This window comes from Vanellus vanellus, assembly GCF_965231255.1.
Source record: "Vanellus vanellus genome assembly, chromosome: 1".
NCBI lineage: Eukaryota > Metazoa > Chordata > Aves > Charadriiformes > Charadriidae > Vanellus > Vanellus vanellus.
In genome coordinates, this window is record NC_138905.1 from 28439023 (window position 1) to 28454118 (window position 15096).

The 15096-nt window shown below is 41.5% G+C and overlaps 1 long non-coding RNA gene across 2 annotated transcripts; it reads left to right on the forward strand.

Annotated features, from left to right (window-relative positions):
• The first annotated feature begins 6570 nt into the window (after positions 1–6570).
• On the forward strand, positions 6571–14697 carry LOC309686064. Of its 2 annotated transcripts, none has more exons than XR_014270512.1 (3): positions 6571–6754; positions 12025–12141; positions 14618–14697. It is a non-coding gene; the product is annotated as an uncharacterized lncRNA (long non-coding RNA). The 2 variants fall into 2 exon arrangements; XR_014270513.1 differs by lacking the exon at positions 6571–6754 and adding an exon at positions 6977–7038.
• The last annotated feature ends 399 nt before the right edge of the window (positions 14698–15096 follow it).

Genomic DNA, 15096 nt, shown 5'->3' on the forward strand with positions numbered 1-15096 from the left:
CAGGTTGGGATTTGAGGACCGACTGCATGTGTGATCTGTGCTTCAATGTCTACAGCAGTACAGGGACTTTTGTAATCAATATTTCCTGTGTGCTTATGCATAGTAAAGATTATAAGGAACCCTAATGGGGTTTGTGAAAGTATTTAAGTTAGGCTTTTGCTAAGTGAGCCAGTCGCACGTTGTAAAAGGTTGGGAAAGGGATGTAGGATCTGGAGAGCTGCTCAACGCCGCATGGTAACTCATGAGCCTGTTCCTGCTCCAGACCTGCCACAGCTGGGGAGGAAAACCATCTGCTTTAACCTTGCAGCACGGTGGCCAAACAGCCAGCTGCTACTGTTCAGCTGACCGGTGGTAGCTCCTTAAAATGTGGTGACCCAAGTGCTTATGGCTGCTTATTCATATAAGCAGAGCAAAGAAAGGCATTAGAATTTGGTGTAGCGTGAAAGCAGAACCTGAACTTCAGAGCTTGTGCTGATCACCCACTGAAATGAAAAAGGAAAAGGGATATTGTGGAGGAGATACGCAAACAGCTCTGGTGCTGGTGGGGTCTGCAGGAAGGACCGGATAATTTTTCCATGAGCATCCAAGAGTTAAACCAGATTCTGATGGAAAATCTTTATAAAAGCAATAACTGTGGTTGGCCGCTCTCTGTTGCAAATATTCTGGGATTAGCTGTCAGGGATGGAGAGTCCTGCTCTTTAGCTTGGATCACACCATGTTTGCTGGAGATTGCTAAATGCTCTGGTTTAATTAGGATTCTGCTAATGGTTGTTTTATACTTCTACAGATGGAGTGTTGCTTTGCGGGACACTAATGTCTTGTGGGAAGCAAGTGATGACTGGGGGTGTGAAGCAGGGTGCTGTCATTGGTGGATGACTTTCAAAAAAGTGAAAATCAAACTCTTCTACTCTTCAGTAGCTGCTCACATAGTTTGGACAGGTTAAAAAAAAAACCCTGATAATTTTTTCTGAAGGTGCAGATTCCTGTCCATTCAGCAGCTGGATCAAATACATCTCAGAGCCATTTATGAAAGGTGCCCATCTGGAATCTGAATTTAAATGTGGCCATCACTTGATTGAGACTAGCATGGTTTAGTTTGCATTTCTAAACCACACTTCAGTGGTTTACTATCACTGAATTTTCCACGATTTCTGCAACTTGCTATTTAACAACTTTCTATGTTGAAAGCTCTTTGATCTTTTCACAGGTTTCTTCTCTTTTCGTGCTTTGGATATGGAAGGAGAATACTGAGCGTGTTATGCTTGAATTAGGTCATTCTCTTGTGCAGTTCCTTTACAAAAATACTTACAGTCTGATAAACTACTTATCCTAAGAATGCATTTTTGGTCTGTTTGCAATCAGTTGATGAGCCAGAAAGTCTCCAAGGAATTTAGGACATTCTAAGCAATAAATTAATACAACCCTGGACAGACAACAAAACCTTTTTTTTTTTTTTTTGCTAAAATATAGAAAAAAAATATTTTCCATTATTATTCATCATATAGTTTTAGAATGGCTTATTGGCAAGCCATAAATATATATAGGTCATCTGTGTACGGAGTGATGAGTTTTTCCTTTCCAAGGTATTGGCCATTCCTACACTTAAAGTTCTTAAGTCTGACTTTTACTTGCACAAGGAGTGCTTCACAAACACTGTTGTTGGGTTTTTTCTTAATGTGTAATTTATTTATCTTTTTATAGTCTGATAGCTTGGTTAAATCTTGACTTCTTTAGGTAAATTAAGTAATTTTTGAGGAAAAAAACCCTTCCTTTATGAAAAGAGATGCTGTTTTGCAAACAGTAGAATTTGCAGAATACCTTTTCAACGGGCATACAATTTAAAAATATCTGCTTTGAAAATTCCACTGAGAAGAGAGATGAGGAGAGAACAGAAGACAAATGCCCATGTGAGCAACCGATATTTTTGCGAACTATTTTGAGTTAAATAAGTATAGTTGTTCCCATTCTTGAAGGTGCACTTGGCTTGCATTTCTTCTCTCTGTAAGAATTCTCTAGTGTGACGTGGCCTGACCCTGTGGTGCCCATGCAACTAGTCCGTGTATTGCAACACATGTATATATATAATATATAATATATATACATTATATGTGCATATGTATATCTGTTACAGTGTTTTGTTCTGTCCAGCTTATCCACAAGAAGGAGATAGGAGCAGATAGAATGCAAAGTTACTTTCCAGACAGGATGTACATGATAAACATCCAAAGTCTAGCAAACTGTGATTAACTGGCTGCTTCTGGGGTTTTTCCCTCCAGGCTGCTCCCTCCCAAGGCTGCGTGCTCTTTCTCTTTCTGTCTGTCACATAGCTTTCTATTAAATCCGGATGGAATAAGGAAGCTCTTGCCTAAATGAGTCAGCAGCACCCAGTGAGTTGAACAAATGCTGAAAGAAATTGTATGTCTATGATGCTTGTGTCTTAAAATTTCCTTCAATGTTCGTGCTTGTGGCAGCGGTGGCAGCAGGACACACAGCAGAGAACAGTGGCTAGGTTAGGGATTGGTTTGTTCTCCAAAACTGTCTTGACCAGAGCTAGACGATCCTTGAATAAAATTCCAGCTACGCTGCCTTAGGAGCAAGGAACATTGAATTGTGGAGGTGAACTAAGAAGAACAGGAATAAGAAGTTTTCAAGAGACCTACTGTAGACAGGTCTGGGAGAAGAAAATGTTTTTAGTCCTGGACTAGCAGGTCTCTCACAGATTCCATGTTTGGGAGACTACTCAGTCTATTTTGGAACTCCAGCATGCATTTTTCTTTTCTTATTTAGTCGCCCTTCCTCTTTTGCCATAAAAGTCCATCTCTTTTTGTATTCATGCCTTTCAAGCTGTAGATTGCTGTATTTCTTTAATTGTCATAGAGCCAAGGGCTTAAAAATCCAGTTCTATTTTTGTCCCTCACTGTGTATCTGTCTCTCCAACTCTCTGATCATTTTTGCTGTTTTCTGGACCCTTTCCATTTTCTCCCTCGGTCTTTCTGATAGTTAGCCGGCTATAACTGCATGTAAAATTCCTGGCAGGCACGCTTAGAGTAAGGTCATCTACAGATAGATTTTCACCTCCCTTCTTTTTGACATGATGTGTTCATGAAAACAGCTCAAAACCGTTTAGTTTGTATTGCGAACAATGCATTTAGTTTTTTAATATGGGCTCTCTCAGGCGTTATAGCTTTAAGATTAATCAGAATAAATGCTTGGCCTCCACAGCTTCTGTTTATGCCAGCTGAAGGTCTGCCCCTTTTATTTTCTGCAGGCTGCTTCAAATTATAGCTGAGATTTTGTTTATTTATTTTGGTTTTATGTGTGTGTGTTCCTATTCCTTCATTGATGCTACTTATCACTTTTCCACGGCTTGCTTCTTTTCCTCTTTGACAAAGAATTCTATGTAAAGACTCCCATCCTCCAGCGCGAAACTTGTTAGTCCGACAGCTGAAATAAGTCAGAGCTCCAGCTTTTCCAGCTGAACCTCTGGGAATAAGGGCAGAATCAGAGACTTGAACGTCAAAGTACTTGAGGACTGTATCCGGCCTATATATGGTAAAACAACCCAGGCAATACTCTGAGTTCTAGGCCACTCCTGAGGCTTAGCCCCCTCTTGCCCTTTGAGGCAGTTTTCCCTCGACCTGAGCTCTGGTTCCTTAAAAATCCTGCTCACGCTGGGCCAGGCGATGCTCTGACGAGGCTCCTGGGGCCCTTCTAAGGACGCACCCAGGAAAGTGCGTCCCCACTCATCCCCAAAGTGTGAGGGCAATCACAGAATCACGGAATGGTCAGAGTTGGAAGGGACCTCTGGACATCATCTAGTCCACCCCCCACCCCCCCACCCCCCCCGCCCCCCGCCAGAGCAGGGGCACCTACAGCAGGTTGCACAGGAAATGAAGGTGCATATATATATCTACACTTTGTTTTGGTGGCTATCTAAAACATATGCTGGGCTCTCTGAACCTTTGAATGTCAAGTTTATTAGATAATATTGACATATTATACTGAGAGGGTGGCAAGCCTGAGGCATTTCTTGGATTATGACTCATTCTGTTTTCCATTTCAGCAGCTCCAGGTTTATTTTGGTGCCTTAACCAAGTATTTTAGATTTGTTTAACTCTTTTCATAGTAGGCTTTCTAGTTTACTTCAAATTTGTTAATAAAAGAGAAGCAAAAGACAGGAGAACAGAGCTTTTGAGGACCTTCTGACATGAATACAAAAGTACCAGTATGATCATCTGAACACTGAGGGCTGGTAGACCAGGGCTTTGTTTTTCTCTCTATATAACTTCTGGCAAGACATCTGTGCTTTTTGTTCTATATTGTCTTTATTTGCGTGACTCATTCCTATTTCATTGTGTGGCAATAAAATGATGCTGTTTTGTCAAGCTCATGTTTATTAATCCTGTGAAGCGTATCGGGGAACCCGTTTGCCTTTCTACGTGCCCAGTGTGTCATTTGAAAACCTGTTAGTGTGTGCTGCACAATACTGTACACATAACTTCCAGCTGTATCGTGAAAATTCAAAACATTCTGGTAAACTCTCTTTTTCTCTTGGATTTTTTTTTTATAGTCCACATCCTGGTGACATTGCATGAGTACCCAAATTCTCAAAAACAATAGATTAAATCTTTTTAGTCACCTAATTTGCCTCATTAGCATAGCTTTTGCTTCTTGAGCTGATTTGTAATAAGGAAAAGTAGTGTTCGGCATGCTGAGTAGGGAAAGCTCTGGGGAACGTGGAAGCTGTTTTAAATAGACTCCGCCTGTTGTGTGTGATAAGATGGATGCAACCTGCATCTTCACAGTGAGTTTGAGAATACAGTAAGGACTCGGCTCTGGGATCACCACAAAGTCTGACAAAAGAGCAACCTACCAGGTTGTTTCCAGGTTCTTCTCTTGCTCCAGTGGAGATATATTTTGCTCAGTCCTTGATTTGCGGCAGATCAGGTTGATGGTATGTGTAGGGTCAAAAAGCCACCACTCCTTTCCCAGCTCGCTGCCTGCCCATCCCATTGTTAGGAAGGAGATGACTGGTTTCCCTGCTGTGTTGTTGCCTGCGATGATGTTTCTTAATGCTGGGAGGAAAGCTGAGGAGCAAAGGGACACAGAAGCGTCCATTGCTCCCCACAATGAGTGCGTAAGAAGAAGCGTAAACCTGCCCTGAACTATTAGAACATTTAGCGCCAGGCATTCTGCAGATTGACGAGGATGTATTTTTCACAAAATGCTCAGTCTGCCCGGGAAGACCTCCTGCAAGAAGCTGGCCAGGGGGGATATTTGAAAAACAAGTGAGAATGCAGTTTCAACACAAGGGCTGTGCAGTCTAACTGCGCCTCTAATAGGTGCCAGAAGAAAAAAAGGCTCACCTTTGCCTGTCATACGTAGAATTTAGATTATTCTGGTATTTTCAAAGATAGTGTTTTAAGACAGGCCTGTGAGAAAATGTCCTTTCTTTCTGTTTTGTTCCATTCAGAGACATTATTTCCAGATCACTGTGACATGAAAGAGCATGTATTTACAGAGTATTACAGGGTGTCTCTGGCAGAACATAGCTGAAGGCAATATAATCTGGACAAAGATGCCTCACAAATTCCACTCTATCTCATGACCCATCCAGCAAAGGTGGTTTTGTTCAGGCACTTGTTCAAAACCCAACTATCATCACGTAGGCAAGAAATATTAACAATAGACAATGTGAGCATTTACCCAGAGCTCACCAAGGAGTGGGCGGAGAGCAAAAATCGAAAGAAAATTCAGGAACAGAGCTGAAGCCTGACGTGATTAGCTGAAGTATGCTTTTGTAATTAGTGTGTTCTCAGCAGCCCGAATCTTTTGCTGCTAGCTAAGTGCTCTGGCCAAGCCAGCTGGGCAGCGGGGAAAGCTGGCCGAACGTTCCTATGTTTTCGGAGAAGTGCCACATGCCTCCACTGTGTGCAATGTTTGAAGATGCTGCACAGTTATTTTTCCTGTGACATCTGCAAGCTATGACTAACAAATAAAGAATCAGAAGAATACGGTACTGGCTATGCCAACCTCCCCAGCGATAAACTTGCTGTCTCCTATCTGCCCTGGCAGCGTGTGCGCTCTGGGCACCCACGTCCTGACGGCCGCAAGAAAGCAGACGCCGTGGCAAAAGCAAGTGAGCAGCACAGCTCAAGCTGAAGTGGTAGAGAAGGGCAAAAAATGAAAGGCGGGGAAGGCAAAAAGCCTGGTATCAAAGCAGTATTGTCCTTTCCCTTTGGCCATGATACACATCTCCACTGATGACCTGTATGGCAGGAATTTATAGGACACAATCTGGATGCAGAAGAATTTTGCCTCTCGTGTGCTCCGAGTTTAGTGGCTTTTCCACACAGTGTCCAAAAGCAGCTGAGTGCTGCCCAGGTTTTTTTATGTTTCCCAGGTACAGAAGTTACAGGAACAACGAATCTTATCTGTGTTTTTATCTCAGCATGCCTGGCAGAGAGAAGGGGGCTTGGCCTTTGGAGTCCGCGCACGGCTCGGCCAAATACTTCATGTCAACTCAAGTTCAGGGAAAGCAAAGAGAGATTCAGCACAAAGAAACTGTTTACATTCTGGGGCTGCCCTTTCGCAGGTGGAAATCAGGGTGGCTCTGTCTTTTGAAAGCCTGAGGAATGCAGAGGTTGAAGGGCTGAGAGCAGTTACCTCTATTCTTTGCTATGTGAGACGGACTTATTTGGTCTGATTTATCCATGAGGAGGATTTGGAAGATACTGAAGTAGAAAACCATGTGGTAAGGACTCCCATATTATAAAGAACAAATTTGTGGTTTATTAGCTGTATAATGAAGTAATTGAGGTTAACTACTGAAACAATATATGTTGCTCTGTTAAAGGTCAAAGAGTTTGATAGTGAAAATAAGCTGTTAAGATAATTGTTTAAAGTTTATTGTATTCACACTGACTTTCAAAGCAGGGTGTCAGCTCTGTCAGCACATCAGTTAGCATCACTGAAGACCTGTTCCTGCAAAGCACCCCTCTGCAATCTGAACGGAGGACAGCCAGGGACATGCGTAGGGTAACTAAAGCAGAAACTGGGGCCAGCTTGCTTGTTGGGCACAAGGCAGCAGTGAGGTCCAGTGTTAAAGGAGAAACAGCAATCCCTGAACTGTGATTTTGGACAGTGAGAGAAAGGAGAAATAACATTAAGCATTTTTGCATTAAAATGTGCTTAAGTGTGCCCACCTATGTTAATAGTCTAGCAGATGAACTTTGGAATTAGTGATCTGTCAAAGTCCAGTTCCCCTGCTACTAACTGTTCTCGCCGCTAAGGGATACTGGTGGTTCTTGAAGAGCTCTGGGAGCAGGTCAAGTTCAATAACAACTACGCTAACATCTGTCCGGGTGGTTGGTTAAGCATTTTCATTCCATTCACCAGATCAGAATTAAAGATTGAGGACTCAGTCCATTCATTCAGGAAAGGCAGCCTCAAAGTCTCCCAACTCCACCTACCAGCACAAGTTCGAAAACATAACAGAAGCTCTTCTATGCCTCTAGCAATGCACCGCGTTGCTTTTATGACAGGCAGGTAATTGTTTGGGGTAAGCCAAAAGATCAAGTTTAACAATTTATGACCAGATAAGAGAGGCGTAAATATTATTTGATGGGAGCTGGACAAGTGCCAACCTGCAGCACGGTTCCTAATCGGAGTTAACGCCGGGGACTTAACAGAAAGGTTCAGCCACTGCCAGCAGAACAAAGAGTGGCAGCCTCGGGGGTGGCTGTTGCGGTTCCTGGTTCCTCTGCACTCATTTAAAGGGAATCCTTATTTTTAACTGTGGGGTTACAGTTTCATTTTGTGGCATGTAAAAATGTTTGTAATGTTTTTCATGTGGTTGTGTGACACCATCCACATCTAAAGTTTGGTTTACGTGAGGTTTGATAGACTGCTGTGTTCATGGGCTTCTTGGGTGTTGGTTCGGTGTTAACGCTGAGTGCTTTCATTTGGCTGAGCCATTTTTGCTGAAAAAATGGCAACTTATATACTTTTGATAAAACTGGGTCTTTTCTAAATTTTCAACCATGTGGGAACGGTTAGATTATTTGTATTGTGTGTGCCAATAAAAACCACAATATCCTACTTTTTCTCCCCATGTTGGCTGGTTAGGGCACTTCCCTGTGATTTGCAGGCTTTAATTTCCAGCCTCCTGAGGCTGAAAAAGCTGAGAATACAGAACCCAAAGCTTATTTATAGAGTGGTTCTGCTAACCGCAATGATACTGTGCAAAGGTAGACGGCACCACAGACTGTTCTGCTCTCGAAGCTATTAATATATGCTGACTGCAAGGGTATCTACTTTGCAAATTGTGGATATTTTAGCTGGAGATATATCAGCTCAACTCAGCCAGAGAAGAATAATTCTTTTGGGTAAGAATAAATGAATAAGAGAAGCTAGATGTCAAAAGTAGTCTAAGAACACAATGCATTATTTCCACTTGCAGGAAGAGCTTACAATACCTCTAGCTTAAAAATTTAACAGGGGGATTCGCCGAGGCCGTGAATTTGTCTTGCTGCTAAACAACACGGGAGACAAACTGTACTCGGCTCCTTTTGGAACCCCCTTCAGAAAAAAAAAAAAAAAAAATCATTTGAAAAAATGACGCAAACAAAATATGTGTCCAAAACACTGCAGCGGAGTCTTCAGTACTATGACTTTTGCATCCTGGTGCCCAGATTTCTTTTCTGGCTGAATTTCTTAATGTCTTGGTTTACAGCCTTTTGTCGTCAGGCAAGGAAACAGAAAAAGCTTATTGCTCCCGATTCCTTGTTAGAAGAAAGAAAATGTAATTGTCTTTATGAGTGCTTTCTCTCTGTTTCATTGCAGAACATTAATCTAGAAGCTGTATAAAGTGTCTCAGAGTAAAAAAGTAAATTGTATGCATTTAATTTTGCTTTCCAGATATATGGAGTGTGGTTTAGGACAGCTTTTGACAGTCCTACTGACAGTCTAACTGTCCTACAGTGAGGCAGTCTGACTGACTGACCTTTTTTTCTTATAAGTAGCCAAGCCAGAAAATCATCACTGGAAATAAAAACGTATCTCTATAGGTATGAAGCATACCAAATACTACTGTCTAGTTTGATTCTGTATTTCTGTTTACATTATCACTAAAATGCCACTGTTCTTTTAAATTACCTTGTGTCCTGCAGGATAAGATAGTAACGTACTTCCTTTTGGCTTTCAAGCTGTAATTAAGTTGGGCTTAGTTTACCATTTTAATGAGGAGAACTCCCTACACAATTCTCTGTATCACACATAAACACAGATTCCTGTTTATTCATACTGAGATCTGTTAGTAACATCTGCATCTTGAAACAAAATGCACCCATTTTTAAAAATTCGTGAATGAATAGCATATGTAGTCAGGTTTATAGAATATTAAGTTGATGAAATGTTCAAGTGTAAACAATCAGGCAAAGCCACCTGAGCTTATTTAATTAACGTTCGGAAAAAAGTGCAAACATGTGGGGAGAAATATTCCTGTATGCTTTGACACATTTCTTTGTTCTTCTACCCATCAAGATACAATCCCCACACAATAGAAGTCCGGGGGTTGTTTAATGTCTGGGTAACTGAGAATAGAATACGGGTTATGCTGCCTGTTTATGTGTCTTATATCTTGGATCTGTCAGGAATGTGCTGCAGCCCCCCCTCCAGCCGGGCTGCCTTCCAGTGGGACCCGGGTGGTGATGGGGAGGGAGATAGGGCAGCCCCAGCACCCTCCTGAGCGTGGACTGGGAATGTGGGTCGGGCAGCTTAGAAGCCCTTCCAGGTCCCGTGGGTGAGACATAACCCCCGTGACAGGACTTTATGTGGGAGGCAGTGCTGGTGTAGACAGTGAAAATGTTTCCTTCCTGCATAGGCTGCAATGCTGCGGTGACTTGAATGGCGGTTCTTGCATTGAAGTGAACACAGGGACTGCTCCCCGTCTATTATTTCAATGTAATAAAGTGATGTGAGAAGTCAGAAGAAAAGGTACGTGGCTTCATGAAATGTTCTATGATGGAACTATCTGGATTTACTGTAAGAGACATGGCCATCCATAAGAGGTGCTATCTATTCTAAAGAAACTGCTTTTACCAGGCAAAGTTTTTATTTAGAGACAACTGAATAATGGGGAAACATTTTCAAGTGGTGGTAAATTCTCAGTGAATGCATGTAGCCACATCTGAAAATATTTTTATTGAGATTACAACATTAAAGTAAAATACTGAACTGGTGAATGCCAGAGTGTGAACAGTGGCTTAAAAGTCATAGAATCATAGAATGGTTAGAATTGGAAGGGACCTTAAAGATCATCGAGTTCCAACCCCCCTGTCGCAGGCAGGGACACCTTCCGCTAGACCAGGGTGTTCAAAGCCCCATCCAACCTGGCCTTGAACACTTCCAAGGGTGGGGCATCCACAGCTTCTGTAGGCAACCTGTTCCAGTGCCTCATCACCCTCACAGTAAATAACTTCTTCCTAGTATCTACTCTCAATCTACCCTCTTTCAGTTTAAAACTGTTATCCGTCCTATCGCTACACTCATTGATAAAGAGTCCCTCCCCATCTTTCCTGTAGGCCCCCTTTAGGTACTGGAAGGTTGCTATAAGCCCCCCCCAGAACCCTCTGTTCTCCAGGCTGAACAACCCCAACTCTCTCAGCCTCTCCTCATAGGAGTGGTGTTCCAGCCCTCTGATCATCTTTGTGGCCCTCCTCTGGACTCTCTCCAACAGGTCCATGTCCTTCTTATGTTGGGGGCTCCAGAACTGGACACAGTACTCCAGGTGGGGTCTCACCAGAGCAGAGTAGAGGGGCAGAATCCCCTCCCTCGACCTGCTGGCCGTGCTTCCTTTGATGTAGCCCAGGATGTGGTTGGCCTTCTGGGCTGCAAGTGCATGTTGCTGGTCTCACCAACCAGCACCCTCAAGTCCTTCTCCTCAGGCCTGCTGTCAATCCATTCTCTGCCCATCTTGGGATTACCGTGACCCAGGTGCAGGAGCTTGCACTTGGCCTGGTTGAACTTCATGAGGATGGCATCGACCCATCTCTCAAGCTGGTCCAGGTCCCTCCGGATGGCATCCCTTTCCTCCAGTGTGTTGACCGCACCACACAGCTTGGTGTCGTCCGCATACTTGCTGAGGGTGTACTCAGTCCCATTCTCCATGTTGCCAACAAGGATGTTAAACAGCACTGGTCCCAGAACTAACCCCTGAGGAATGCCACTCGTCACTGGTCACCATTGACCACAACTCTTTGAGTGGGACCATTCAGCCAGTTCGTTATCCACTGAGTGCTCCATCAGTCAAATCTGTTTCTCTCCAATTTAGAGACCAGAATGTCATGTGGGATATGACATTAAATGATCTTAGAGTGAGAAAATGAAAAATTTTGCATTTACAAATGAAAGCAGAAAGCTTTCTCCAAATGCTTTTATTGTATAATCTGTATCCATGAAACAACTTTTGGAGCTGCTGGAGAGCTATGACATGTAGACCCCTCCAACCTCAGCATTACGTATAACCATATGTTTAACTTAACATTTTGCCTACAACATTTTCACTGACTGAATGACAGCAATATCTTAGCATCTGTGATGCTAATTTGTATCTACGGAGATGTTTTTAATTGTTTGATAGGAGAGAGCTTTAGGGTTGTACAATATGAGATGGCTGTGTAACTTTCTCAGAGTTCTGTAAAAATAGCAAATTTACATTCTTCACGAAATTGGGGCATTCCTTGAGCAGACATTGCCTTGCTTCATAGTAAATCAGCTCCAGTACCTTTGGTACACATGAATTTACCAAGAGCATGTCTCTGAAAGGTCAACAGATTGCTCAGTCTAGTCAAAACATCTTTCCAAGTTTTAGATTGCACAAACTTCGGTCTTGAGAAAGGTCCCCTTGAGTGATTCCCCTTTATAAAAAATACTGTGTTGATTTTCCAGTGAATTTTCAGTATGTTTCTGCTTCTTGAAACATGTTGCTAAGGCATGCTGTCTTGTTTTCTATTCACCATGCAGGCAACGCTTCACCATGCCCTAGGAAAATCACATTGAGGAACATGGGCTGCTGACTAATCCAGCACTGATGAGCAGTTGTCCACGGCCACCTATAGCACAAATGTGTCCATCGAGAAGGTGGGAGGCAACACCGCTTTCTTTGGTTTTTCTTCACTGATTGAGACAAATGTTTCATTTTTAGCAATGCCGTGCTTTGTGACAAAGAAATCCCGGGCCCCACTTCAGTCAGTAGCAAACACATTTGGCAGTTCAGTGCTGACACTGTAATCGTTATTTCCCAACGGCCTGTTGCAGTACTTTCCAGCCTCACATTGTTCGTGCCTTAATCACTTCCCATCTTAACTATTCCTGCTGCCACTTTTGTGCTCTTAATTCTCATAGCTTTTCAGTGTCCAAAGTTCAATGGCTAAATCATGGATTCACTCAAGGAAATGGAAATGTCTCACCCTTCTTCTCAGGCACTTTGCACTGGCTGTCTACAGAGCTTTAAGGACAATTCAGACTTTGCCCTTTGTCTTCCAAACCTTTCCTCGACAAGCTGAAATACAATGTCCACTGTGTGATGATGACTTTGACCAAATTTTAACTGAGCTATTCATGATGTTCAAAGGGGCTAAATGCTACCACATTTCGTATTTTTAATTTGGAGTAAAAAAATCACATGAACTACAAATGTTGCACTAGGCAACATTGTGAGAAGGAGATCCCCAAGGTATCTATGAATCTTGTCTTCTGGACATGGTTTTCAGGAGATGGTGTGGGGGTGGCAATGAATTCTAAATTTGGTCTTCAGCGCTGTTATGAAACTCTGAGGTTCTTTCGGTGGCAGCAGCTACATATTTAAACATCAACAGCCATTGTATACTGAAAGATTGGGTGAAATTGTGGCCATCACAAGTCAATAATAAAACATATAATAATTAAATATTTCTCTCTTCCAAACTTAACTGTCTTCAAAGTGAAAATTCTCTAATTTAGACATTTAGCCTAAGCTAGTTATTCTACGGTTAGCAGAAGGAGAGGCTCTTCAGAAGGTGATTTGGCTAGTTATTTTAGATGTATGTTTTATAGTTAGGCTAAACTGCCCTTAGGAGCCAATTTCTCTCCCTTAGGAGCTGATTTCTCTCCCTTGACTGTAGACAGGATAAGGGACAGGCTTAGAATAAAATCCAGCTGTTGTAGAGCTGGCTTCAGTTATGCATTGTCTTCCATGGTTTTGTCTGTATAGTCTTGGGCTCAGTCCTGCGTTGTGCACTGTGTGATCCTGCCCAGAGTCACCTTGATTTCAATGGAAGAACAGGCTTTGCGCCACAATCCGGGTTGCATCAACCAAATTATCTTTTTTCTATATTTTGCTAAAATGGAGACATTCAGCAAGTATACATCAATTTTAATGCTATTTTGGTAGGAAATACAGAGATAGCCTGATTCATAGGAAATATCAGGAAATTTTAAAATTCTGTGTTTACAGTTTTAAACACATTTTGTATAATTTTCCACAAAGTGGAAAATCTCGTTCCTGTAAAGCTCTGCTCAAGGTACAAACATTTGCTTTACTGTGAAAACTGCTGACAAGTAAGGACTACACAGAATTTGATACAGCTTACTTTAGTTAAGCTGTATTTGCTTTGCAGAACTTTTCCAATCTTAAAAATATTTAAGACAAATTAGAGTATATCAGAAAAAAATTGAAATCCATTTTCATTTTAACTCCTTCTGTCAGCGTACTGTGTTTCATTCCCTTGGCTTTCACTCTCCAACCGCTGTTTCTCAGTGGTTGTTTCCCCCTTACCTCAACACTTGTTTCTTACTTAGGCCGTGATTTGTGAACATATTATTGCAAGCAAGGTGTCGATTTACACCCAGTAGTTATTGTTCGGTAGGTGCCTGTGTGCACATGCCTACCACAAGTAAATGAGAGGTGTTCTACCAAATTTCTAGCCATATCTAATGAATGAATACATCAAAAAAAAATGTAGAAATAATCAGTGAAAATGGAAAATACAAACTTAACTGTGAGAGATTCAGAAGCTATTGGACCACTCGGCTTTACAAGAGTCTTAAAAAGTGGCAGAACGTAGCAGAATGTAGAGATTTCCACTTGCTTCCATCATCTTATGTTCATAAAATTAGTCATCCTTTGCTTCCCCTAGCTCTGCCTTAACACAATAGATATAGAGGAATCCACTGGGATAACCATGGAGTTCCAAACCATTGAACTATATTTATTTAGATTACAAAAACAAAAGCGGCAAACCTGACTGATGAACATCACAGACTGAAGGAACAATGCCTTTAGAAATATGCAAATAGATTTCCTTTAATTCTGGAAGGAGCTCTTTGAAATAAACAGCGTGGTAAATTATTTAGCCTCTATTATTTTGGAGATTGAGCTTGCTAATGTTCCAGGTGTGAGAGAACAGGAAGTTCTATCATTTCCTCAGAATATGTGATGTGTAGACTTTTTTCTTTTTTTAACTGCGGATTGGTAAAATAATAAGAAAAATTAAACAGTCGTTCCCTTATACAAATATGTTATAGTATTAGTATTATTCATGACACCACTTTTTCTGATTTTTCACTTTTTCCTCAGTAACGTAATTGTTTTCTACATCGTAAGAGTCAATCCAGCAATAGACACCCATTTTTACTGCAAGTGGGATGAGAAACCATACGGTAATGTTTTGAGAATATAATTACACAATATTAAGCACTGCTAATAATAATAAAATAATGTTAGTAAAACAATGGAATCCATGTTGGTTATTAATGATGATTATTAGTACATATGCAGAAATATATTTTCCACTATGGGTACTGTAAAATGTTGTGTGGCATCATTGATCAGACAAATTTCTCCATCAGTTTGTGTGATTAGAAAAGTAAAAGAACACAATTAAAATTTATATAGATAACTGTAAAATTGTTTTGAGTCTGATAGCAGCTAAAGTGAAGTAGCTGTTCAATCAGTAATTTCCTCATTAATTCATTTTAATGGTGAAATTTTTTTTGTTCTTGTTTTTCTTGTTCTACAGACTCAGCTCTTCAGCGCGGTGCACTTTTCTTAGATAT